The sequence below is a fragment of the Marmota marmota genome, unplaced genomic scaffold, assembly GCF_001458135.2.
Source record: "Marmota marmota marmota unplaced genomic scaffold, marMar, whole genome shotgun sequence".
Classification (NCBI taxonomy): domain Eukaryota; kingdom Metazoa; phylum Chordata; class Mammalia; order Rodentia; family Sciuridae; genus Marmota; species Marmota marmota.
The window spans coordinates 65,463,591-65,490,782 of NW_025999842.1; the positions used below are offsets into that span (position 1 = coordinate 65,463,591).

Sequence of the window (27,192 nt, forward strand, 5' to 3'; positions counted from 1 at the left end):
ATTTAATGGCTTCTAGGACCATTTTTGGAGAATCCTCCTATCTTCCTTAATCCACTAAGCCCACTTTTTTTTGGGGGGGGAGGCGAGTCACACTATTTGAGACATCTGAGCTCCTCCTGCAACCCAGAGACAGAGCGCAGAGAAAGCACACAGCATCCGGAATTCCACCCATCCCTGGCCTGCTTCTGCGCAGAGGGAGAGAGCAAGTAGTAAGCATTTTCTTAGGAGGAATAATTTCTAATGCTCCGTAGAGCGTCAGGATAACTGAAGTCGACACCAATTAGTTGCATATTTCAAAATGGCTAGTAGAGGGGATTTTGAATGCTCCCAACACAAAGAGATGATAATGTCCAGGTGATAGATACGGCAATTAACCAACATCATCGTAGACTATGTATCTGTATTGCAATGTCATACAGCACCCTACTATAAATATGTGCTATGACTGTGTGGCAATTAAAAATAAAAATATATTTTAAAAAAAGTTCTTAGAAGCAACTCTTTCCCGTAGTGGGTGAAGATTTGGAAGCATGAAGATACTAAATTGGGGTTTCTTTTAAAAAAAAAAAATGAAAACAATTAGAAGATTCAAAGCAGCTGTTTAGAACACAGAAGGTTTTAAGGATAAAAGAATATGTTGTCCCTATAAGCCTCCCCTATCCTGGGCCTTTCCAATCATGGTGTGTTGCCATTCATGCCCAGGAAGATAATCCACAAAAAGAAACTCCATTCAAACCCTAGAGAAGCCAGCAACCAGAGAATAAAAAGTCCAAATGAGCTGGCAATATCAATCAATCCTAAAGGAGAATGGAAAATGTAAATTCCAGGCTCTTGGCAGATTTTGAAGTGGGAACAGAGACCTGGGAAGATGTCTTGCATCTGTACAGACACCTGATGGTAGACACCTGAACCCAGGTCAGCAGCCAGAGACCAGATAGCAACCAGCCTCAGTAAGGAACTGTCCCAATGAAGGTGCCCAGTGGCAGGGGAACATGAATGGCAGGAAATAAGCCAGTAAAGTGGGTGTCTTTTTGGTCAATCTTCTTATAATTGTTAACATTTACTGAAAGATGACTTTCCGCCAAACATTTTGCACATATTATTTTATTTAATTTTGGGAAGTGGATTCTTGTCATTTCCTCCTATTTTATAGCTAAAGAATCTTAGGCTTGAAGAGCTGAGGGGACATGCCCAAAGTCCCACATATGATACTTCTTCGAAGGTCCTTAGGATCCTTGGGCCAAGGCCAAGCCAGCATTATGGAGAGAGTTAAAAAAGCTCAAAGAGAGGGAAGCCACTTGTGGGGTAAATGATTTGGAGGCATAATTAACAAAACATGGATTGTGCAGCTGTGTGGCCACCCAGACCCCACACGCCTGAGTGACCTGGGAAAACTGCCCACTATTGCCCAACTGTCCCCAGCAAGAGCAAGAGAGGAACTATAACACAGAGCCTGTGCCCTCTTGCTCAGAATGAGCAGCCTCTCAGCCCAGGGCCCTCACCCAGGTGTGAGCAGAGTGGGCAAGTGTCGCAGGAGGCCAGCCGTCCTCTGTGCCCATATGCAGTGAGTGACTGCTTGTGCAAATCTACCAGTGTCACGCACATTCCAAATACATGCCACAAGTCCTGATGCCTGTCCATGGGCTGAAGTGTGGGATCAAAATGGAGCAGTAAATCAACTTGAAAATTGGTAATATTGCTACCATGATATTTTTGGGATAATCTTGCTTAAAATCCTGTGGTCTGATGGAATTTTCTCTGAATCACTGTTTTAAGAGATGAAGAAATTTTTTATGGAGTATTGAATTCAAATTAAGACACTTGCATTACTAGTTCCTTATCCTGGGCACAGTGGGGAGCAGGGTTCCAGGCAGATGCAGCCAGGGGAGAGGACATCTGCAGGCAGGCCAGGCACACCTGTTGCAGGGCTCAGGAGGGGGATTCCTTCTGTCTTCCTTCCCACTGTTCGAGGCGCTCCTATGAGGCCAACCCTTCACCTGGCCCTGAAAGTGCAGACATGGCAGGCCCAGGTGACTGCACTCTCCAGGGTCCCAATTTAGTAGGTTAAGAGCACTGCAGGACCCAAGTCAGAAATCAGGGAAATGGGAGGGAGGTTCCAGGAGCCGAGGCAGTGAAGCCCTCGTCCCCAGAGGAAGACATACCACACAAATGCTCCAACTCCGGATGAGAGGGTGCAGGGGTGGTGGTGAAGGAGGTTGTGGCCGCATGGGTTAGGGATGGACTCACCAAGGATATTGTACAGGAAATTATCACCTCCCTTCTTGATGGAGTACAGCATCGAGTGACAGATCAGAGCTGGGGTTGAATATCATCTCTACCTGTAACCAGCTGTGTGATGCTGAGCAAGTTACTTAACCTCTCCCAGCCTTATTGGCCTCTTTTATAGAATGGGAATAATAGCACCTGCCTCTCAGGGTTGTTACCAGGGAGTAACTTGGTTCCACTCACAACCTGCTCACCGTGGGCTGGGAACGTAGCACCTACTGTTAGTATTATCATTGTCCTTAGCACAACAGAAATATTATTTCTTGGCCTTGCTTAGCAACATATGGTAGCCACTGAACACTTTTCTTATCGATTCATTAACAACATGGACACTCCAGTTACCCAGGATGGCAGGTGGAAATAGGATAGAGAGAACTCCTGAGCCAGGTGCCATCAGGAGAGGGAAGCCTTGTCTCAAGGTTGGTAGAAAATGGAAGCAAAGGACAGATGCGGTCCCCTCGCAATTGCAGGAGCACATCCAGCATCCAACAGTGACACGGTGTGAACAATTCTTAAAGGCTTCCTTAGAGACTTGCCCCTCCTGTGGGACACTGAACCAGGTGGAGGCTGTGAGCCTGAGGGTTGACAGGCTCAGTCCACCTGAGGGAGGGAGGGAGAAACGAGAGGAAGGTGGGCTGAGAAACTAGGGCCCAGGAAGCCCTGGACAGTTCCTGCCTGCTCTGGGGCCCCCACCGGAGGTTGCCAGGAGCCGAGTACAGGTGTACCCTGGGCCTCCATGGGCAGGAAACCTCACGTGTAACTGCCTCCTGGGGAAGCCACCCCCAAGATTCTGCCTTTTGGAATCACAGTCCATGGCCCAGGTCAATGCTAGGGCCAGTCCTTGTCTCCCTGGAAAACTGTTGACCCTCCTGGAGGCAGCTGACTCTAGAACAATCTCTGACTCCTCCATTTCCCCCAAGACGTCCTTAGAAAAGGAGAGCCGAGGAGATTCCTTCACTGGGAGCATCACAGTGTCACCGATGAATGGAGCCAGCCCCTCTGCAGAGGGTGTCTCCATTGTAACAGCACCTGGTTCCAGAGGCTAGGGCAGAGGGAAGGCACTGGGCTGGCAGGAGGCCTTCTCAAGGTGACAGCTACTGCCCTCCTGCCCAGCCCAGCTGGTCCCCCAGAGACAGCCCTTCGAGGAGGTGGCCCTGGCTAGCACTGGTGCAAGCAGAAAAATGGCTTAAACTGAGGTAAAAGAACTCTTGATGAGATACTCCAGAGGAAATGAAAGACTGTGGAGCCATCAGCCTTCCTGATCGTGCTAGGACCGTGCTCATCTAAAATACAAGATTACGTGTATTGTCTTTATTTTTACATTAAAATTTTGGGGAAAAAAATAGACATTTTGTTACTATTTCAATTTTTGAAATGATTATTATGTTCACTGTATATTATTTTTTTACGTGTGTGGTGCTGGGGATGGAACCCAGGGCCTCACACATGTTAGGCAAGTGTTCTGCCACTGAGCCACACCCCCACACCCCCCAGCCCCCCAGTCCATTTTTGAATGTGACTACAATTTAGCACGTGTGACCAACATCATGGTGGACAGCCAAAAATGCCCTCCTTAGGAGTGGATCCAGATCGAGTAGCAGAGCCAGCTAGCCTGGCCATCTACCCAGCACTGCTGCCTGCCTGTGCAACCTGGGCAGGTGGTTCATCCTTAAAATGCTGGGGTTTCCTTATCATCCGATGATGAGTTACTTTATAAGGTCTTCTTGAAGATAAACCATTAATAAGGCAATGTGCTTGCTACGGTGCCTGGCACAGAGTAAAGCACTCATGGCTAGGCTGTATTCTTATCAATATTCTCATAACAGATTTGTTTTTAAATGGGTGATTGAGATCTAATAATCATTTTTATGTAATTAAGAAGCACTAACAGGGCTGGGGTTTTGGCTTAGTGGTAGAGCGCTTGCCTTTCACATGTGAGGCACTGGGTTCGATTCTCAACACCACATTAAAAAATAAAAAAAATAAAGGTATTGTGTCCATCTATAACTAAAAATATTTCTTAAAAAGAAGAAGAAGCACTAACAAACCCAAAAGAAGGACTTGTAGAGACTGACTCAGAGTCCTATGAGGAGCCTTGTCATTGGAATTGGGAAAGGGCATGAAGCCCTTCTAAGTATCCCCCAGGGGAGGATAAGCCCGCTGGTGGCTCCTTTGGGAAGCAGGACAAGTCTCCAACAACTGCCAATCACAGCTGTGAGCAAATGACCTGTTGTCTTTTTATTACGATTCTGTTTGCTCTTATCACTGCGTCTTGTCATTTATGCTCCTGAGATGCATGACCATGCAAGGCACATTAACCTTCCATCTCCCTCGGCACCCAACTGTTAACTACCACCCCTCCCCAGACCCCAGAGATGTACAAGGAGGCATTTAAAATGGCCATTGGGTGGATGGGGATTGACATTTGGCTTTGAAGTTGTCAGACCTGATTGGAAACCATCCAGGGAGAGAAGAGCATGCTGGGGCAGAGAAACCCTTTCTTGTTTTTCTTGCAAAAGGCAGAGTGGCTTTTGTTTCATGGAAGCACAGGCAGTGGCAGCAGTTTTTGAAGTGAGAAGATTTTGCTTTTCACTTGGGCTGTGACTGGGACCTGACCTGACAGCTTCCCACGTATGAGTTGTGGCTACTGGTTTGAGGCTACTGTTCTCCGTGTATCAGATCAAATTCAGTCATTCCTGGAGGAGGAGGAGACAGCCCTGGTCTCTCTTCCCTCGATCACTACATTGTGTCAGTGCAAACTGTAAGAGGGACTCCGGTCACCAAAGAGTCTTGGAGAGATAGGGTAGGGGACCGTAGCTGGAAGTGACAAGACAGGCGGAAAAGCCAAGCATCCTAGAGGGCACGGGGCTCCTCTCCAGTTGGGCCCAGGACAGGGCACGAAGACACTAGGGATGGGAGAGGGGAAGCAGAAAATACCCTGTGGAGAAGGAATAAACAGTTCCTAAGTAAAAGTGATTTAAAATGAGGCGATGATCCACCAATAGTTGAAGGAGAAGCGTGAGATTCTTAAGTCATAACCCCATGCTAGATTACCCTAGAACCTACTTCCTAATTTGAAATATCTTGATTCTGATTTAAAAGTGTATTAACCATGGTTTATTGGGGATACAGTTTCAGCCTGGGAAGATGGATGGCATCAGTTCCAGGGATGATGGCCGTGATGGCTACACAACGTGAACATACTTAACGCCACAAAACTGTGTACTTATAGGGAATTAAAATGAGCAATTTGGTTTGGTGTATATTTTACCACATTAAAGAGAAAAAAGTTAAGCACATGAATTATCAAACACCTGCAGCAGGACACTGTGGTGCACCCCTGTCATCCCAGTGACTCCGGAGGCTGAGGCAGAAGGATTGTGAGCTCAAGGCCAGTCTTTCTCAAAATAAAAAATAAATTAAAAAAAAAAAAGGGACTGGGGATGTAGCTCAGGGGTAAGCAGCCCTGGGTTCAATCCTTGGTACCAAAAATAAAAAATAAAAATTATAAAAATTTTTAAAAAGACCTACAAATTTTTGACTCATCTAATATAAATTCATCTCCCCAACCTCATCCACGTTATTTCTGGGGTTTAAGTAAACCCTGGTTTTAATAGTCAGATTCTACTCCAGTTAATTAGACCACCTGGAGTAAGTCATCTCGTCTTCCTAGTTTTCAGTTGCCTCGTTTATACAATGAGAAACTCGACAAGAACCGTCTGCTGTGGTCATGGTATTCTAGAGGTACTAACAACTGCTCTTTACAGAGAGCCTGCTACATGCCCAGCTCCCTGCTGTGCCTTGAGTCACAAGGCCCTTGTGAGGGTGAGATGATGATCCTCGTGGAAGAGGCAGGAGTCAGGCCCAGAGAGGTTCAGGAACTTGCTCATGTGCAGCGAGTGAGTAAATTGGGCTTTGGGCTTTGGGCTTTTGGGACCCCTAAACCAGTGCTCTCAGCTGCTGCTCCATCCTGCAAGGAGTTTTCAACCTGAAAAAGCAATTAACCTGAAAGAAAAGACTGAAATCTAAAATGAGCAGTCATTTCCTACTGGGTGACAGATGATGCTGTCTTCTCCTGGGGATGGAGGTTGAGGAACATGGGCAGGAAGAAGAAGAGGCAAGCAGGTGACTCTGCTGGTTCTTCCCAAGTTAGATCTTCACAGTCGGGTTCATGATTTCTCTCTAAACAAAGTAAAACTCCCCCAGGTGATGCACAGCCTTATTTCAGTATAATTAAAGTGTGTTTGAGAAGACAGGCATGACTCTCAGATCTTCTTCCTCCAGGTCCCCACCCTCTACACAACCAAGACTCTACTCTCCTGAGCATCCAGACTCTGAAGAGATATCCGCTCTCAAGTCTGCATCGAAGGTCATGGACTTTCAAATGTTCCTTTTCCTGTCTCCCTAATCCTTGGCAATAATGCAGGCTCTGAGCAGGCATCAGAGTGGGCATATCCATGTGTTCCCCAGGGACCCTCAACCAGAGGAGGAGGCAAGACCAACAAGAGTACAGCTGAGCTCTAACTGCCCATGGGATACAGAAAAACCATGGATGTGTACCTTTGGGGAAAAAAAATCATTGCAAAATCAACCTAGGAACCAGGCATGGTGGCACATGTCTGTAATCCCAATGACTTGGGAAGCTGAGGCAGGAGGATCACAAGTTCAAGGCCAGCCTCAGCAACTTAGCAAGTCCCTAAGCAACTGAGCAAGACCCTGTCTCAAAATTTTTTTTAAAAAAAGGGGGGGAGGGGTTGTTGAGGATGTGACTCAGTGGTTAAGTACCCCTGGGTTCAATCCCCAGTATAAGAAAAGAAAATAGACCTAGGAATTGGATTTTTAAAAAATATCGGAACATCCATATGAAGTTATTACATAGGTCTTAGGAATGAATCGGATCTTTAATGGAACAAATCATCGTTCAAACCAATGGACAAAACTTTGGAACTGGAGGCCAAGTTAAGCTATCATTTTGCAGAAATAGAGACAGAGGAGAAATGGTATTAAGAATCTTCAACAGAAGTTTCAAGTATTACATCAAACATCCTGGGAAAAGAAGAGCTTAGGACATGGTACAGAAGAAGCTCAAATGCAAATCCAGGTATGCCCAAGTGTGCCTTTCTCCTCAACGACAGGTTGACTAATGCCGCTCACCAAAGATGGGACCAGAGCTCCACCCACCAGCATATGTCACCCATTACATGGAAATATGCATTATATATACAGCTGAGGTACTAAGCTACTAAGGTACTGAGGTACTAAGGTACTGAGCAATATGCATGAACAAGTATACCCCTCGGTTCATCATAAAGATCCAAATGTTCTTTGTTTCCCAAGGATGTCCTGAATTTACAAGCCCTGTATGTAGATATCTGCATCATTGGATTCTATCGACTGATAACCAAGAGTGGTCACCTGAGGGGAGTGAAGCAAGGTAAGTAGCCCACATCAGTTTGTTATTCTGGCTCAATAAATGACTCTATACCTTAATGATTTAAAGCCATTTATTATTGCCCATGGTTCCTATGGGTCAGAAATTTGGAAACACCCAGAGGGAGCAGTTTTGTCTCTGCTCTGCAGTAACCAGGGTTTCGGTGGAAAGCTGAAGGGTGGGAGGGACTCATCAGAAGGCCTGTTCACCCACATGTCTGACCATGGGCACAGGCTTTCAGCTGAGGGCCTTGAAGGCTGGAATACCCATATACAGCTTCTCCATGTGCCCTGAATTTCCTTGAAGATGGTGGCTGGGATCCAGGAGGAGCATCCCAAGACAGAGACCCAGATGAAGCTCCGTCCTTGTTCTGACCTTGCCTGACAGGCACACAGCATTGCTTCCACCAAACTCACTGATCAGGCTGATTCCAAGCCTTAGCAGCTTCAAAGGGAGGGGACCAGCGCCACGGCTCCATGGGACAAACATCCATGCTGTAAGGAGAGTAATAGGGAAGGACACTTCTACAGGCACAGCCCCCTTTGGAAAAGACAGCCTTCCCTCACAGAATCCTGCTGTAAAGAGAATTTCTAGAGGGGTGTGCTCCATGGTTCAATGACTTCATAAACGAGAGTCTTAGTTGGATTCTAATGGAGGGGATTATTCAGTGTCTGGTGACATGTGGGGACGTGAAATTAGAAAGGTGTGTTAGGACCAGGTTTAGAGAGCTGGAATGACATTAAAATTGTAGACGTTATTCACAAGGCACTAGGGAGCCACAGAAGTATTTTCAACAAAGATTGCCCTGTGGCCCTGGAGAGGGTAGATTAGAGAGAGCCACGAGGCAGGGAGACCAATTGGGAGCTAATTAAAGTGGTCCAGGTAAGAAATGTCTGGAGTCTGGATGGCAGCATTTGTCTGCATTTCTGGGCTGCCAGCTTATACCATCTGCCCATTTTTGTTCCTGATTATAAAAACAGCCGGGACCCAAAGAGTTGCAGCATCTAATATTAGATTATAGGTTTTAAAGTACCCGTTTTGTTTTTATAATCATAAACATACCTTATAAAGCAATTTGCCTTAAAATTAACGTTTACTTAACACAGGACTGTGTTATATTACTGTTATATAAAATGTATAAAGCATGGATTTTGCTTATAAACTGCATATTGTTCTTCCTACATAAGCTTCTTCTTGTATTTGTTTTTAATGAATCATTTGAATATATTACCATGGTCCCTCTGTCCTCCTTTTCCAACTTTATTTAACCCTCACTATAAGCCAAAGTCACTGGGCAAATTAGGTCCCTGGTTCTCTGGAAAACTTGACTAACGTTCGCACTTTGCTTCAGAAGTTTTGAGATTTTCGTGAGAGAGGGGAGGGCATATCACAGATGTCTCTAAGAATGTGATAAAAATTCGCAGATGAGCTTGTTGTCTCGTGGAATGGGAAATAGCTTTGGGGTTGTGGCCCGAGCCAAGAGGGTCACAATGAAGCCGCTGTAAGTTGGACCTGAATGAGGTCACAGTCATGGCAGGACTCCTAGCCATTGAAATGAGGGCACTGCCTGAGCTGGGGCAGTCACTCGTGCCTTCGAACTTAGTTTCTCAGGATAAGCGTGGTACTTAGACTCGTCCCTGAAGGCCACATCCTGCAGGGATGGCCATCTGCTTGGGAACCTCAAGTAACTGTGTGCACCGTCAAATCAAGTGGAACCTGTCCTTTCACCTGTCTATCTGAGGTCGCACTTAGAACTGTGACTTGTAGTTTAGTTTGCTCTTGGATTTCTTTATTTAAATTTTAATCTTGTTGTATAAACACTCCTTGGCACATTTTACAGGCCTGAAATTCTTTCTATCATAACTTTTCCTCCTCCTCCTCCTCCTCCTCTTCCTCCTCTTCCTCCTCCTCCTCCTTCTTCTAACAAACTCTGGAGTCTAGACTTTGTCAGGTGAATACACGAGTTTGGGACTGTTCATACCAAAGCCAGAGACACATTCCGGGAGCCTGCCTCATTACTGACCTGAAACAAGATGATGAGCCTAGACCCATAAAGGGATTCCCAAGAAATCTTTGGAAGTGAAAACCCTGATTTACCACTCAAAAGAGGTAAGAAGATTCCGCCAAACTTGCATGGCTGCCTTAGGACGAGATGGGAGTTGGTGAGAGGCAAGTGTTGCTCGGGGTGGGAGAGAGCCTTCTCCTGATGAAGCTGTTGAGAGGGAAAGGGGCTCTGGATAGCAGCTGTCCTCTCCACGGAGGGGTCTAAGCAGGCCAGATTGGCCATCTTCAAGAAAAGGTCTGAAAGGGATTCAATCAGTCAAGGAAAATCAGATGGATATGTGAGTAGATTTCATTCAAATATCGTATCTTAAGGATGGGGATGTAGCTCAGCAGGAGAGCATTTGCTTAGCATGTGTAAAGCCCTGGGTTCCATCCCCAGCACTTGGGGGTCAGGGGAAGCACCAAGTATCCTGTCTTAAATTTGTCCAGGAAGCCTATGAAGACAGGATTGTGTTAAAGAACAGACCTTGTGGAGGTGGCCTTCCTACTGTGGGGATTGTAAGAGGGAATAGTTGTTTTAGCTCAAGTATGTTGTCCCAAGAACACATGGCTAGACTTTCAAAGAGACACATTGTCCTTGATAAACCAGTGGTCAGTGGCTGCTTCTTCCTAGTGCAGAAAAGCAAATCTAGGAGTGGCAAGCGCTGGCCTTGCCAACCTGTCACAGACTGCAGAGTGGGGGGTGGAGCAGGGGCAGTGCGTACAGGTCAGGTCTAAGAGGGAGGTGGGAAGGGAGTTGTGGGTCCTTCAAACAGGCTGTCCATCATGGTGTGATGACAGTCACACTAGAGCTAATGTGCAGGAGACGCCAATCAGCCCTCGTGGCTTCAGTGTTCATCATAAATAGGCCTGAAAACCACCGTGGCCTTTTCAGAACCTCATAGTGGCCACATCTGATGAAGTTCAGGGCTGTGGTTTTTTGGTACAAAGCAAACTGTAGATTGTCAGGCTCTGAACTTTAGGGCAGATTATAGCGTGATGATTGGAGTTCACGTGATATGTGATTAATGTCTCTGTGGAATCAGGACTCGCAGAACCTGATTGCTCCTATCTGATTCTTTTGGGAGAAAAAAAAACACGCACACACACAAATATATATACATATATGAACTTACACCAATGAATTCCTTCCCTTTGAGCCACTAAACAATAAAAATGTTGACAGAGCTCTCGTTACATTTTCTGCATTCTGCCCATTCACGTTCTGGCTGGGGTAGATGTATTGCTTTTGCTGCCCAGGATACAATCCTTTTCTTTTTCCAGAAACCACACCATCATTTTCCTTTAGGAAATCACATCTGTCCATTCTTGAGCAAGAAACTGCAAGTTCAATGCCAGCCTCAGCAACTTCGTGAGGCCCTAAGCAACTTAGTAAGACCCTGTGTCAGAATAAAATATAAAAATAACAACTGGGGATTTAGCTTAGTTGTAAAGCGCTCCTGGCACAAAATAAAAAGTGTATATATTTACTATATAAAGTTCAAAAATATATAAAATTATAAAATACATTAAAATTCTTCTTACTAATGTTTTTACTGTGACAAAATAATGTAATTAGTTATTCTTGGGGGGGAAAGAGGCTATTTTTCTTATTTTTAATAAGAGATTAGGAATGTATATCATAGGAAATGCTGGTGAAGGGTGTGTTAGCTTTCTGATACTGTAACAAGACACTTGATATAATCAACTGATAAGTAAGAAAGGTTTATTTTGGCTCACAGTTTGGAGGTTTCAGTCCATGGTTGGGCAAATCCATTGCTTTTAGACATGTGGCAAGAAAGCGTCTCATGGCAGGGAGCCTGTGGTAGAGCAAGCTACTCGCCTTTTGGCCACCAGGAAGCAAAGAAAAAGGAGAGAAGGAGACATGTTCTTAAATTGCCCTTTGAGGGTCCACCCCAGTGACCTAATTCATTCCCTCTAGGCCCCGCCTCTTAAAGATTCTACTTCTTCCCAGTAGCACCACGGGATAAGGACCACGCCTTCAACACGTGGGCCTTTGGGGAGAGTCAAGATCCAAAACTAGCCAGACAGGGTGGTACACACCTGCAATCTCACTGATGGAGGAGGCTGAGGCACGAGGACAGCAAGATAGAGGGCAGACTCAGCAACTTAGTGAGACCCCATCTCATTAAAAAAACTAAAAAGGGTTAGGGATGTGGCTCAATGGGAAAGCACCCCTGAGTACAATCCCCAGTACTACAAAAACAAACAACTAAAACCACACAGGAGATGTGCATGGGTTATAAGCAAATGCTACAGTTTTTATATAAGGAATTTGAGCTTCTGCAGATTTTGGCATCCTGGTGGGGGCCTCTTGCAGCCAATCCCTGTGAGTGCCAAGGGATGCTTGTACTAGTTTTTCCACTGAGGTTGCTGAGTTGCTAGGAAGTAAGCCTGCAACCTGCCAGGTACCACTTGGCGAGAGGCACCATGAGAAAAGAGAGGAGAGGGAGAGGTGGAGAAGCAGCCGTGTTCTGACAATATTTGTTTAAGCCCCTGGTTTCAATCAGGACTAAAGCCAAACCATTCCCTAAGCTTCTCAATTACTGAGCCAAGAGAAACACTCCTTTACATTATTCCAGATTGAGTTCAATTTCTGTCATTTGCTATCTCAGGAGATTTCAAGGCAAATGCTGAGCTGTAGTGGTACATGATAAAGAGCTCAGTCCTGGGCATGGTCCTGCCAGGAATCTGGCCACATTGCCTCGGATAGACCCAAAAAGAAAGACTCAACTTGGTGATAACTTTGAGACTTTCTGGTTCATGTCTTAATCCTTTATTGTCTTAAGCTCCAGGGATACAATTAGATTCTTTAAAACACAATTTGCTTCCCAATGGTGATGGCTCATGAATCACCATTAGAAACTTTGGTCATCTGTTTAGTGATTTTGGAAATCTAAGTAGTCCAACAGGTGATGTCTAGTGCATCCTTGAGGATTAGTATTTTATAAGGACCAATCCGATAGCTTTACAGAATATTATTCATTTCAATTTCATTTTGTGCATTTGCAGAAGTAAAGCAGGTCTGCACGGTCTCAAGTGAATTGAGTTTGGGCCTGGACTAACCATCTCTTGCCCTGGTGCTAGTCCACTAATGGTGGGAGTTCTGCATTCTCAATCTGTGATGAAGTGTGGGAAATTTAAGAAAATCATCTAACGCTAGGGAACGGGTTGGCCATTTGGAAGTTTATTTCCTCTGAGGAACTGTGGAGCTTCCAAATTCACTTTACTGAGTATGCATACTTAATTCGCATCCAATTAGATAAAGCAGCTGGATAGAACCTGGAGCCCTGATATTAATTCATTAATTCAGGCGTCAGAGTGGGAGGTTATGCACAGACGTGGCCCAGATGAATGCATTTAAATTGCTCTAATCTACAAATTGGAGCTGATTCTCTATCGTTTGAAAGCTGGGAAATGTTTCCATTACCACATATTTTCTGAAATACTCAGGACTATGGTCTTGCATTTTAGGACCATGCTTTTTAAGCAGGGCTGTGAGGTGATCTGTCCCACATTGCAGAAAGAGCATCCCAGTGTGGCCCAAGGGACAGACTAGAGAACAGCAGGTGGGGCAAAAGGGCATGATTTAGGATAAGCCAGCCAAGAAATGATAAGGGGGCGACCCGGGATCCTGGTAGAGGGTCCCTGGAGGCCTTTTGTGTAGTACAGTGCCTGTTGTGAGCTGAAGAGTGCCCCCCGAAAGAGATGTCCACCCAGAACCTGTGAAGGTGACCATTTTTGGAAAAAGGTCTTGGCCAGGTTCCATGGCACATGCCTGCAATCCCAGAGACTGGGAGGCTGAGGCAGAAAAATCGGAAGATCAAAGCCAGCCTCAGCAACTTGGCAAGACCCTGAGCAACTTAGTAAGACCTTGTCTTAAAACAAAAAAAATAAATAAAAATAAAAAGGGTTGGGGAGCCAGCGGCTTGGGAGGCTGAGACAGGAGGATGGCAAGTTCAAAGTCAGCCTCAGCAATGGTGAGGTAAGCAACTCAGTGAGACCTTGTCTCTAAATAAAATGCAAAAGAGGGCTGGGAATGTAGCTTGTGTGGTGGTTGAATGCCCCTGAGTTCAATCCCCAGTATAAGAAAAGAAAATAGACCTAGGAATTGGATTTTTAAAAAATATCGGAACATCCATATGAAGTTATTACATAGGTCTTAGGAATGAATCGGATCTTTAATGGAACAAATCATCGTTCAAACCAATGGACAAAACTTTGGAACTGGAGGCCAAGTTAAGCTATCATTTTGCAGAAATAGAGACAGAGGAGAAATGGTATTAAGAATCTTCAACAGAAGTTTCAAGTATTACATCAAACATCCTGGGAAAAGAAGAGCTTAGGACATGGTACAGAAGAAGCTCAAATGCAAATCCAGGTATGCCCAAGTGTGCCTTTCTCCTCAACGACAGGTTGACTAATGCCGCTCACCAAAGATGGGACCAGAGCTCCACCCACCAGCATATGTCACCCATTACATGGAAATATGCATTATATATACAGCTGAGGTACTAAGCTACTAAGGTACTGAGGTACTAAGGTACTGAGCAATATGCATGAACAAGTATACCCCTCGGTTCATCATAAAGATCCAAATGTTCTTTGTTTCCCAAGGATGTCCTGAATTTACAAGCCCTGTATGTAGATATCTGCATCATTGGATTCTATCGACTGATAACCAAGAGTGGTCACCTGAGGGGAGTGAAGCAAGGTAAGTAGCCCACATCAGTTTGTTATTCTGGCTCAATAAATGACTCTATACCTTAATGATTTAAAGCCATTTATTATTGCCCATNGAGGGAAAAAAGGGGGGGGGGGAGGTTGGGGACATGGCTCAGTGGTAAATGGCCCTGGGTTAAATCTCTAATATCCACCCCGAAACCCATCAAAAAACAAAAAAGAAAGAAAGAAAAAAAAGGGGGGGGGGCTTTCCAGATATAATGAAGGATCCCAACTTGAAAACATCCTGGATTGATGAGGTGCGACCTAAATCCAGCTTCAAGCATCCTTCCATTGCCACATATTTTCTGAAATACTCAGAACTGTGAGACAACAGGGGAGAGGACTCGGGGACACGTGCAGAGGCGAAGTCCACAAAGAGCGGCAGAGACTGGAGTGGTGCTGTCACAAACCAAGGAATGCCTGGCGCTCCCAGAAGAGGAAGGGATGGAGGGATTCTCCCCTAGAGCCTTCAGAGGGATTGACCTGCTGCCAGCTCGATTTCAGACTCTGGCCTCCAGAGCCCTAAGAGAATACATTTCTGTCACTTTAAACCACTAACTTGTGGAGCACCCTCCCCGGGAGCACTCCCCAAATTTACATTTTGGGTTTTCTCACCTTTCCACCTGTTTCGGGGACTAAAAATCACATCTGCCTTATTCTACAGAGAATGACTGACTTCGGAGAAAAGCTCTGCTGCAGGGAGAAGGTAATACAACTTGTTTGGGAGGTGGGAGAAGAGAAGCTTTATAAACACTCCTCATGGAGCGGGTGTAATTGCATGCTCTTGGGACTCTGGGTTCAACCCCCAGCACCAGAAAGAAAAAAGGAAAAGAAAGAAAAATCCTTGTCCCTTTCGGGAGTAGAGAAGTGTGATTGGGACAGGCAGAGAGACGGTTCTGAGGTACAGCTATGACACAGCAGTAGAAGTGGAGGTTACCGTACCAAATGAGACTCTTAGCTACAGGCAACAAAAGGCTCCATTTAAAGAAACTTAAACAACAATGGAAAGATACTGGTAAATATTTGCGAAGTTCCAAGGAAGGGCTGCTTGATCTAGCCTCCACATCTCCACCCGTCCTTTCTCCATATGGGGAACTTTAAAACTATGCACGGTGATGCACAGCTATAACCCCAGTGACTAGGGAGGCTGAGGCAGGAGGATCATGTTTGAGGCCAGCCTCAGCATCTTAGTGAAGCCCTAAGCAACTCAGTGAGACCCTGTCTCAAAATAAAAACTAGAAAGGGCTGGGGATGTGGCTCCGTGGTAAGGTGGCCCTGGGTTCAATCTAAGGGTGTGAATGAGATTACCCACGAGGTTGTAGACTAGAAAGAACAGAACCTCTGGGAAACAGCAGCATAAGAAGCATGGATTAGAGGTAAGACAGATGAGCAAAGGAAACCAGGAAAAGCCCTAAGGGTCTCCAGAGGCCAGGAGAGGGCAGGTTCAAGCAGGAGGAACCAGTTCACACAGGCCAGAGCCTGAGGAGCTCAAGGAGGAGAAGGGCAAAAAGTGTCACTTGATGTTGACTGATGACCTCAGCGGAGCTGGTTGGCGGAGTCAGAGGTCTGATTGGGACCAGGGAACAGATGAGGGACCAGGAGGAGAGAGCACTTGGGATCCAGGGATAAGCCAGGGGGAGAGAGACTGAGGGGTGGAAGGGCCTCTTGAGAAGGTAGTGGAAGGTTGACAGTGAACAAGGGGTAAAACGCCTCCTCCTCCTCCTCCAAGTCTCGGAGGCTGGAGAGAAGCGGTAAGGTTGTGTGTGGGTGCAGACAAGTTGGGGTGGGGAGGGGGTTGTTGGAGGGTCACAGGACGCAGGAAGTGGAGAGAGGCTCACCGGAAGCAGAGAGGAGAGCTCCGGAAGTCGGAAGAAGAGCACAACCAGAGACTTTTATTTTCGCCCAGATGAAAGTGCTTGTTTTATTAGGGCCACCAGAGCAGAGCACCCCACACTGGGTGCCTTCAGACAACAGCAGTGTTCTCTGTCACAGTTCTGGGGGCTCCAAGTCAGAGAGAAAGGAGCTGGCGGGACCTTGCTTCCTCCGAGTCCTGTAGGAGAGAGTCCTGTGTGTCCCGGCCCTGTGACCCAGGCTCTCCCAGCTCAGTCTTCTCTTCCAAGAAGGACCCCGGGACTGTGGAATTAGGGCCCACCTAATCCAGTCCCAATTGTCTCGTGGTTTCCAAGGGTCCGAGTCCAGCCAGGTCATTAGTATTGGTTTCCAGCCTGCTGTAGATCTGGGATATGCTGGACAGTAAGTAGGCTCAGGCAACAGGTGGGTATTTAAATTTAAATGTAAAACTCAGTCCCCAAGCACAGGATAGCCACGTGTGGGTAGTGGCTACTGCCTAGACAGCAGGAAATATGGAACATTTCCATGATGGCAGTTCTGTGGACAGCACCACTTTGGATCTTATGAGTAGTCCCCTGAACTTTTTTTCTTTTTCTTTTCTCTTTTTCCAGAGCTGGGGGTTGAATCCAGAACCTCATTCATGCTGGGCAAGTGCTGTACCACTGGATTGTACCCCCAGTCCTGACCTAATTTTCCATGGACTAACATCTTGCTGAGACAATGAATAAACCTTTAAGCTTCTTATCTCAGGCCCTCTTCATGTATCTCAAGTGGCAGACCTGCACTGTGACTCCTTCCTGCCATCCTCGGGTCTTTGCTCCTACATGGAGGCTGATGAGCACAGCCGGAAAAATTACTCACCTGGGTATAAAACAGGGAAAGCAATAGTGCTTATAAGATTTTTGGAAGAATTAAATAAGATTATGCCAAAAACCATCCCACATAATGATTGGTAAATAGTAGCGGCTCAATAAATTTTAGCCATTTTTATTATTATTTTATTTCAAACCTCAGCTGGATGCTCATACTGTTTAGCTGATTTTCCACTTGTTTGTGGTGAAATCTCTCTCATCTCCTCCAGTGGCCATTTCAGATTATTAACCATCTCTTTATGTCCCCTCTGTCCCTGTCTGTTACATGCTAACTTGTGTTCTTCTCACACAGAAAATTTACATGTTGAAGTACTAACCGCCAGTATTTGTGACTTTATTTGGAAGCAGGGTGTTCTGCAGAGTAAAACAAGAAGAGATTGTTAGGGTGAGCGCCCATCCAATAGGACTGGCTTCCTTATAAAAAGGGAACATGTAGCCAGGTACAGCAGTCCACATCTGGAATCTCAGAGGCTCGGGAGGCTGAGGCAGGAGGATCATAAGGCCTCTTTCAAATCTCAATAGCCATTAGAACTCAACTCAATCTCTTCTTTTAGTTTTGGTTTTGGATTTTTCTTTGCTGACTGCTTCCCAGCACACCCCACCCCAGGCCTGCCTCTGCATCTCCTCTAGGAGCAAGCAAGAACATCTGTTTCCACACGACACCAGAGAACAAAGTTTGGCCTGACCAATCACTGCTAAGCTTCTACTTGGACTGCTATTTTGTTTTGATATTTCTGTAGCTAACATCATACAGACCAGCAAAGGACTACTTGGAAAACTGACAAAGGGAACTAAAACACACTCATGAAATGTGAAGTTCTCAAAAATTGTAAACCACCTTTCTTAGCTGAGGGTGCTCTTCTGGTCCAGCCTTCGCCCTCTGTGCCCCTCATCCTGTCTCTGGCCATGCATGAACACATCAGTGAGGCGCCATGATCCTGCCAGCAACTCAGAAGCCACGGGTGCCGCACTCTCACAACGGAAGAAGGAGCATATGATGCAGAAGTCTATGGAGTCATTGAGGGTCATCTGCTTCCATAAAATCCTTTGAGAAATGAGAGGAAATACATGAATATATTGATAAGTGCTAGGATTTCTGGCCCGAAGATATAGATAGATAGATAAGTATAAGGATAGATAGATAGATAGATGACAGATGATGGGTAGATGATAAATGATAGAAAGATATGCACATGCCTTTGAAGTCTACCACAAGTCTTATAAATGTAATAATTATTCTTAACTCTTGAACTTCAAAAAAAAAAAAAATCAGGTTTCAGAGCCAGGCACCATGGTGCACACCTGTAATCCCAGTGACTTGGGAGGTTGAGACAGAGAAATGACAAATTCAAAGCCAGCCTCAGCAATGTAGCAAGGCCCTATGCACCTCTGGGTTTAATCCTCAGTATCAAAAAAAAAAAAAAAGGCTTCAGGAGAGTTTGTCAACTTCTGATAAAGAGCACTTGAAAAGTTGACTTGTATTCAAAATTTAATGGAAAATGTTAGTTATGATGAGACTATATCCTAAGTAAGAAATAGGAAAATAAAAACATTTAAAATCTACTGAATAATAATAATTAGAAAAAATGCACTTCATGCATCTCAGGGCCAAATGTTTTAAGCAAATGTAGCACATACCAAAATATTTAATAGTTAAACATTCTAATTTTAGGTTCTAGTCTAGGGAAAAAGCTGTTTTGTGTGTGACTTTTCTCACATTAAATTTGAATTTTAACCTCTTATTATTAAGTGCATCTTTTTTTTATTTTGAAAAAGAAATATGATGCTTTTTTCTTTCCTGAGATTTCTATCACAGTAGGTTTGGTTACGTTGAGGCAGGACTGTGTTTCATCAAATCCTGTTTGTTGAAAGCAGAAAAAGCCCCAAAGCCCAACAGTAGCAAAGAGACTTGGCTTCTAACAGACCAATTACTAGTCCTGTGAACTTGAGCGAGAACCTTGATTTCCTTGGGTCTCAGCTTTCCTCTCAAGGGTGTGTGAGGATCACATTAACACATACGTAAAAGAGCTTTACAAGTAACCACAGGATACTTACATGCAAGTTATTATCTTTTCAATTTGCCATTTGTTCTTCATACTTAAAGATGCCAGTGCTCAAAATTATTTCCAACAAGGTATTTGAATCCAAACAAAATATTCATCCCTTCTTATCCATGAATGCATTTTTTAATATATTTTACATATATATGTGTGTATATATATAGTCAATGGATCTTTTAGTTATTTATTTATTTTTATGTGGTGCTAAGGATTGAACCCAGGGCCTCACATATGCTAGGCAAATGCTGTACCACTGAGACACTACTCCAGTCCCAATGAATCCGTACTTTAAATAAATATTTGTTGAGACCAAGGCACTATGCACTATGCACTGGGGTTGTACTAGAGCAAAACCAGAGATGGCTTCTGCTTGTAGGGGACTTAGAGCCTCGGGAATTACTATAATCATGGCTCAAAGGGAAAAGGACGTAGTGTTGGGCACAACACTTTTTTGTTTTTATGCAATTAAATGAGGCCAAAGTATATTATATCCATCAAATGGGCAGTGAGTGCCTAGTCATCCACTTAATATGCAAAATTCAGAAGACACAAAAGACTGGGCTGCAGAGATGGCTTAACTAGCATGTACACTAGAGCACTTAACTAGCATGTACAGGGCCCTGAGTTACATCCCAAGCAATACACCATACGCACGCACGCACGCACGCACACGCACGCGCACACACACGAAAGAGCCTGCAGCCAAAAGTTGCTATGCATGGTTAAACAAGTGTGCCACCAAAATTCATGTCTCCCAGGAACTTGTATATGTTACCAATTTGGAAATTGGTCTTTTTAAATTTTTTTTTTTGTTGTTGTTCTGGGGATTGAATTCACAAGATAGTGCTAAGTTGCTGAAGGTCTCCTTAATTTGCCAAGGCTAACCTTAAACTTGAGATCCTCCTGCCTCAACCTCCGAAGAAACTGGGATTATAGGCCTATGCCACAGTGCCTGGCTTGGAGATTGGTCCTTTGCAGAGATCAGGTTAAGATGAGGTCATACTGGACTAGAACGGGCTCTAAATCCAATGTGACTGGTGTCCTTATGTTAAGGGAGAAATCTGAATACAGACACACAGGGAGAATGTTATGAGACAACGAAGACAAAGATTGGAGCAATACAGCTACAAACCAAGGAGCACTAAGAATGGCGAGCTAACATCAATGTTTATAGCAGCACAATTCACAATAGCTAAGTTGTGGAACCAACCTAGATGCCCTTCAGTAGATGAATGGATAAAGAAACTGTGGTATATATACACAATGGAATATTACTCAACATTAAAAGAGAATAAAATCATGGCATTTGCAAATAAATGGATGGAGTTGGAGCATATCATGCCAAGTGAAGTAAGCCTTTCCCAAAAAATTAAAAGCCAAATATTTTGTCTGATATGTGGATGCTGGTCCATAATGGGGATGGGAGCGGGGGAGCATGGGAGGAATGAAGGAACTTTAGATAGGGTAAAGGGAAGGGAGGGTCAGGGAGGGGGCATGGGGGGTAGGAAAGACACTGAAATGAGATGGACATCATTATACCTAAGTACATGTATGAAGACACAAATGGTGTGAATATACTTTGTGTACAACCAGGGACATGAAAAATTGTGCTCTATATGTGTACTATGAATTGAAATGCATTCTGCTGTCATCTATAGCAAGTTAGAATGAGTGAATAAATTAATTTTTAAAAAAGAATGGCTGGCTAGGAAGAGGCAAAGAAGGATCTCCCCTAGGACATAGAGAGTGTGGCTCTACCAACACCTTGATTTCAGACTAATCTACAGAACTGAATGAGAATAAGTTTCTGTTGCCCTCAGCCACCCAGTTTTTTGTACTTTGTTATAGCAACTCTGGGAAACTAATACACAGTCACCCTCCACACTGGCTCCACATCAGGTTTCTCTTCCTAAAAACACCCAATGTCACCATTTTTTGTGATTTATTTCAGTGGCACATTAAGATCATTTTGTATTTTGCTTTTTAACCTAATATCATTATCTTGAAAATCATTGCAAAGAGTACTGTGTTAGTTGGTTTTATGTTTTTATAACAAAATATATGAGGGCATATTTACAAAGAAAAAAATTTACTTAGCTCACTGTTTGGAAGGCTGAAAGTCCAAACAGCACAGCACTAACTCTTGCAAGGGCCCGCCTGGCTGTGTCACATCACATCAGACAGCATCATGGTGGGAGGCACAGACCACATGACAAAACAGGAGCTTGCTCCTTTATGACAACTCATCTTCACAGTAACTCATTTCCCTAAGAACTGCATTGATCCTTCCAAGGGCAGTGCCTCCAATAACCCCTCGTTAGACTCCACCTCTTAAGTTTTCCACTTCAAGAAACCACAATGAGGATCAAGCTTCTAACACATAAACCCTTCACAAGCAGACCACATCCAGGCCACAACAAGCATTAGAGAATCTCCTCCTTCTCCCTCTCCCCTCCCCCTCCTTCCCCTTCTCTTCTTTCTTCTCCTTTTTTTTCTTCTTATTTTCCTCCTCCTCCTTCTCCTGACTGCATAGCTTTTTGCAATACAATACAGAAGAAAGAGAATTGCATTAAATGTACAAGGGGGGAGACTGAGGATTGAACTTGAACCCAGGGCACTTTATCCCCAGTCCTTCTTTTCTTTCTTTCTTTCTTTCTTTCTTTCTTTCTTTCTTTCTTTCTTTCTTTCTTTCTTTCTTTCTTTCTTTCTTTCTTTCTTTCTTTCTTTCTTTCTTTCTTTCTTTCTTTCTTTCTTTCTTTCTTTCTTTCTTTCTTTCTTTCTTTCTTTCTTTCTTTCTTTCTTTCTTTCTTTCTTTCTTTCTTTCTTTCTTTCTTTCTTTCTTTCTTTCTTTCTTTCTTTCTTTCTTTCTTTCTTTCTTTCTTTCTTTCTTTCTTTCTTTCTTTCTTTCTTTCTTTCTTTCTTTCTTTCTTTCTTTCTTTCTTTCTTTCTTTCTTTCTTTCTTTCTTTCTTTCTTTCTTTCTTTCTTTCTTTCTTTCTTTCTTTCTTTCTTTCTTTCTTTCTTTCTTTCTTTCTTTCTTTCTTTCTTTCTTTCTTTCTTTCTTTCTTTCTTTCTTTCTTTCTTTCTTTCTTTCTTTCTTTCTTTCTTTCTTTCTTTCTTTCTTTCTTTCTTTCTTTCTTTCTTTCTTTCTTTCTTTCTTTCTTTCTTTCTTTCTTTCTTTCTTTCTTTCTTTCTTTCTTTCTTTCTTTCTTTCTTTCTTTCTTTCTTTCTTTCTTTCTTTCTTTCTTTCTTTCTTTCTTTCTTTCTTTCTTTCTTTCTTTCTTTCTTTCTTTCTTTCTTTCTTTCTTTCTTTCTTTCTTTCTTTCTTTCTTTCTTTCTTTCTTTCTTTCTTTCTTTCTTTCTTTCTTTCTTTCTTTCTTTCTTTCTTTCTTTCTTTCTTTCTTTCTTTCTTTCTTTCTCTCTTTCTTTTCTTTCTTTCTTTCTTTTTTTTAGATAAGTCACACTAAGTTTCTGAGCCTGGTCTTGAACTTGTGATCAAAACTTGTGCATGAGGATCAAAAGTTTGAGGCCAGCCTCAGCAATTTAGCAAGACTCTGTCTCAAAATGAAATAGATAGGCTGGAGATGTAACTCTGTAGTAACGTGCCCCTAGGTTCAATCTGCAGCACTGAAAAGATAGGTAGATAGATAGATGATAGATAGATAGATAGATAGATCTGACACAGTAATGGTGAGTCTGAGGCCACATGCCTGTGGCATTGAAGGCATCTGAGGGTAGAGCTGGGGGTGCTCTGGAGCTGGGGCTTGGGCACTCGGAGCCAGATTGCTCTCTCCTGCCTGTGTATGGGTGGAAACGCTGAAGCCCAGCAGGAGCGCCTGGAGATGGTGCAGAATCCACCCCTCCGTAGAGCTGTTGAGTGAATGAGAAGTTTAGAGCGTGAATTGGCCGCAATGCCCCTTCCATTAGTGCACTTAAATGGATAGTCACTTGTCTTCTGAGCCCTCCCTTTTCTCCAAGCCACAGGGACAAACCAGGTGGTGGGACTCGGCCTTGTTGCTGTTGGCCTGATCATCTTCACCTACTGTACCGCCTGGGTGATCCTCTTGTCATTCATCGACAACGAGCATGTCATCCTCAAGATCTTCCTCCCTCAAGCATATGCGGTTACCATCCCCCAGCCACGGGCCCCTTGCTGCTCCTGTCTGTGGGATCATTCATCACCTATATTATGATGAAGAACCAGAGGGTGACCAAGAAGGCTCAGTGAAGGCCCAACAAGGAGGAGGCTGCCGGCATCTCTCTCCATCCCCTCCAGAGCAGGGGCCAAGGGTCAGAGCCTGTAGGACAGTCCAGGCGTGGCAGCCCCTCAGATGGAGCAGACCAAAGCCCTCTCCTCTCCTGCTCATCCTTCCAGAAGCCAGGAGGGAGGGAGAAAGAACTGGAAACCTCCCTTTTGTTCCCTTCCGTCTCAGGGCCTGCCCACCTCACTCTCAGACTGTCCCTTGTCCCTCTGGGTACCACCTTCTTGCCTCAGTTTCCCTCCAGTGACATACTGACGATGTTGTACTTAGCATGGCTGAGGAAGCACATGACCTCTCCCTGTGTCCCCTGAGCACTGCTGCTCCCCAAAGGCAGCTTCTGAGTCGGACACCACCCAGACTCCACAAGGACATCCGGACCTGGAAAGCCCTGAGAAAGCCTGAAGACCCCAGGGCCACTGGAACATATTAAGGCAGCCACCCCAGTCCCCCCCGGCCCCCGGGCCATGTTTGTCTAGGAGACGCAGGCCCCTGGCCCAGGGTGGCCTGTTTGGGAGAACTCAACAATAAATGTTGATGGTTAAAAAAAAAGATAATTCTGACACAGAGATTACACTTGTAATTCCGGAAACAGGGGAGGTGGAAACAGGAGGATCGCAAGTTTAAAGCCAGACTCAGCAATTTTGTGAGACCCTGTCTCAAAATAAAAAATTTAAAAGGGGCTTGGGGATGTGGCTCTGTGGTTCAGTGGCCCTGGGTTCAATCCCCAATACTGAAAGAGAGAGAAAGAATGGGTCGGGTTGGGTGGGAATCAGAAGACAGCCTGGACCCACAATAGAGAGATAAGGATTTTGAAAACAGGATGTAAGAATGGCACCAGAATATTGTTTCAGCATTGATACCGAAGATCTGGTACCACATTTGTATGTATTGTTGACATTCTGTCATCTGCATTGATGTTTTTCTTTTTACGAAATCGTTTCTGCAATATGCTGCTTGCTAATGAGGGTTTGAGGAGAGTCCAGAGTATGTTTTTTGAAGTTTCTGGTTGATTGGTCAAAATCCAGAGAAACATGGTACCTCCTCTTCCTCATCCCTACCCCCCATAAAGCCACCTGGCCTTTGTGCCTTAGACATCACAGACACCATGCGTGTGTCACAGATGCAGAAAATGCCACAGGCAAGAAAAATGCACTGGGTCAGCCTTTTAGTGGCAGATGGAACTTCTACTCCCAAGTCACCAACTTGACTTATAAAGTTTTTATAAAGTTCCCTTAATTCTACATTAAATGCAACACAATTTATTATGGCACACCAATTTGTATAGCATTTTACATACATAGTTTTATTGAAACTTTAGCACAACTCTATTATTACCCCCCCGCCCCCGTTTTTGGCACTGGGAATTGAATGCAGGGGTGCTTTATCAATGAGTTACCTCCTTAGTCCTTATTTATTTTTGATTTTGAGACAGGATCTCATTCAGTTGCTGAGGAGCTCACTAAATTGTCCAGGCTGACCTTGAATTTGGAACTCTCTTACCTTAGTCTCCTGAGTTTTTAGGATTACAGGTGTGTACCATGACTTCTGGTTAGCCTCATTTTTTTTTGTACCAGGGATTGAATTCAGGTGTACTCAACCACCGGGCCACATCCCCAGCCCTATTTCGTATTTTATTTAGAGACAGGATCTCACTGAGTTATTTAGTGCCTTGCAGTTGCTGAGGCTAACTTTGAACTTGCCATCCTCCTGTCTCAGCCTCCCAAGCTGCTGGGATTATAGGTGTGCACCATGTGCCTGGCTGGTTAGCCTCATTTTAAAGATGAGAAAAATGGTGGGGAATGGTGGTGCACACCTGTAATCCCAGCAGCTTGGGAGGCTGAGGCAGGAGGATGTCAAGTTCCCTTAATTCTAGAGAGGAAGCCCTGGGGTCATGGCATGTACTGGTAGTAATATTATAGAGCACCTTCTATGTGTCAGCAATTTAGCTGGATTCTGTCTCAGAATAAATTTTTTAAAAGGGTTGGAAAGTAAAAAAAAAAAAAAAGTGGGGGACTGGAGATGTGGCTCAGCAGTAAAGCACCCCTGATCAATCCCCAGCACCACACACACACAAAAGGACAGAAAGTCCCAAAGCCACTCCAGAAATGCTCAGGGTCTTTCCTCAGCCTCTCATTGCCAGTCCCCACTTGCTGAATGCACTGCCTCAACTGGAAAGTCCTCCCTAGTAGGAGAGATTTCAGTTTAGTTACACCCAAAGAATAAAGAATGGGGACATTGGGACAAATTCAGCTCAATCAACAGTATTCTCTGTTTTTCTCATCAATTAAATGGGGTCAGTATTACTCTTGCTGCCAGGCATGGTGGCACAGGCCTACAGTCCCAGCTACTCCGAGGCTGAGGCACAAGGATCACAAGTTCAAGTCCAGCCTAGGAAACTTAGCAAGACCCTCTCTCAAAATATAAAAAATAAAATAGAAGAGACTGGGAATGTAGCTCCGTGGGAGAGCACCCTTGGGTTCAAGCTCCAGTACCACAAAAAAATAAATAAATAAATAATTTTTGAAAATCACTCTTGCTCTGCTTGAAAGAAGACATATGTACAAAGCATTAGTAATCAACCAATAGCGATTGATTGGCACATCGATCAATCACATCAGAGTGCCTCGGAAAAATTTAAAACGGAATCTTCTCTAATTTTTGAAAAACTCTACATGGAGAGAGAGGATATTCACTGCATTGCTCCTCACCCCCACTGAAGCTCCTCCTAATGTATTTCATTTTATTTTGTCCTAAGTTGAGGGCCAAGATTACTCTGGTTGGGACAAAACTTGAGAGTGGCCATTGTCCAAACCTAAAGCTGTCTCCAGCTGATCTGAGTGTTCCAGATGTTTCTCTACAGTAACCCAAATCCCAGAGACCAGATCAGCCTACACACAATGCCTGAGAGGCTCCTGATAACCTTGTCCATATGTGGTTTCTTTAACTTCCTGTGACAATGCCATATAGGTCTTCAGTTAGAGAGGATGCCCTGGGGTCATGGCATCTACTGGTGGTAATATTATAGAGCACCTACTATGTGTCAGGTTCAATTACTCATGTAATATTCACATGATCCCCAAGGAAGAAATTACTATCACCATCCCTATTTTGCAGATGCAGAAACTGAAGTACAGAAAGTTTAAGCCAGTATCCAAAATGTGGGAGGGTGCAGACTGGGTACCAGGTAGTCAAACAGCAAGCAGAGTTGATACCATGCTTAATGGTGATGCTATATTATTCTTGTCCAAGTCTTGCCTGTTTTGATTGTATTAGCCAGTTTCCCATAACTATAACAAAATACCTGAGAGGAGCAACTATAGAGAGAAATGGTTTATTTTGGCTCACAGTTTTGGAGATTCCAGTCCATAAACAATTGGCCCTGTTGCTTTGGACCCGGTAAGGCAGCACATCATGGCAGGAGCGCATGACAGGAACAAAACTGCTTACATCATGTGCCAGGAATCAAAGAGAGAGAGGAATCCTCTCCTAGGACACATCTCCAATGACCTAAGGACCTCTGACCAGGCCCCACCTCTCAAGTTTCCACTACCTCCCTAGGAACCCCACCTTTAGTACTTGGGCCTGTGGGGGACATTCAACATCCAGGCTATAGCAATGTTACTGTGACCGTTTTTATTTTACC

At 44.3% G+C, this 27,192-nt stretch overlaps 1 non-coding gene and 1 pseudogene across 1 annotated transcript; both read left to right on the forward strand.

Moving 5' to 3' along the window:
* Positions 1-10,722: 10,722 nt before the first annotated feature.
* LOC125616053 lies at positions 10,723-10,837 on the forward strand. The gene has a single exon (XR_007346665.1). It is a non-coding gene; the product is annotated as a U8 small nucleolar RNA (small nucleolar RNA).
* Positions 10,838-23,090: 12,253 nt separating this feature from the next.
* On the forward strand, positions 23,091-23,515 carry LOC107152474 (annotated as a pseudogene).
* Positions 23,516-27,192: the final 3,677 nt, after the last annotated feature.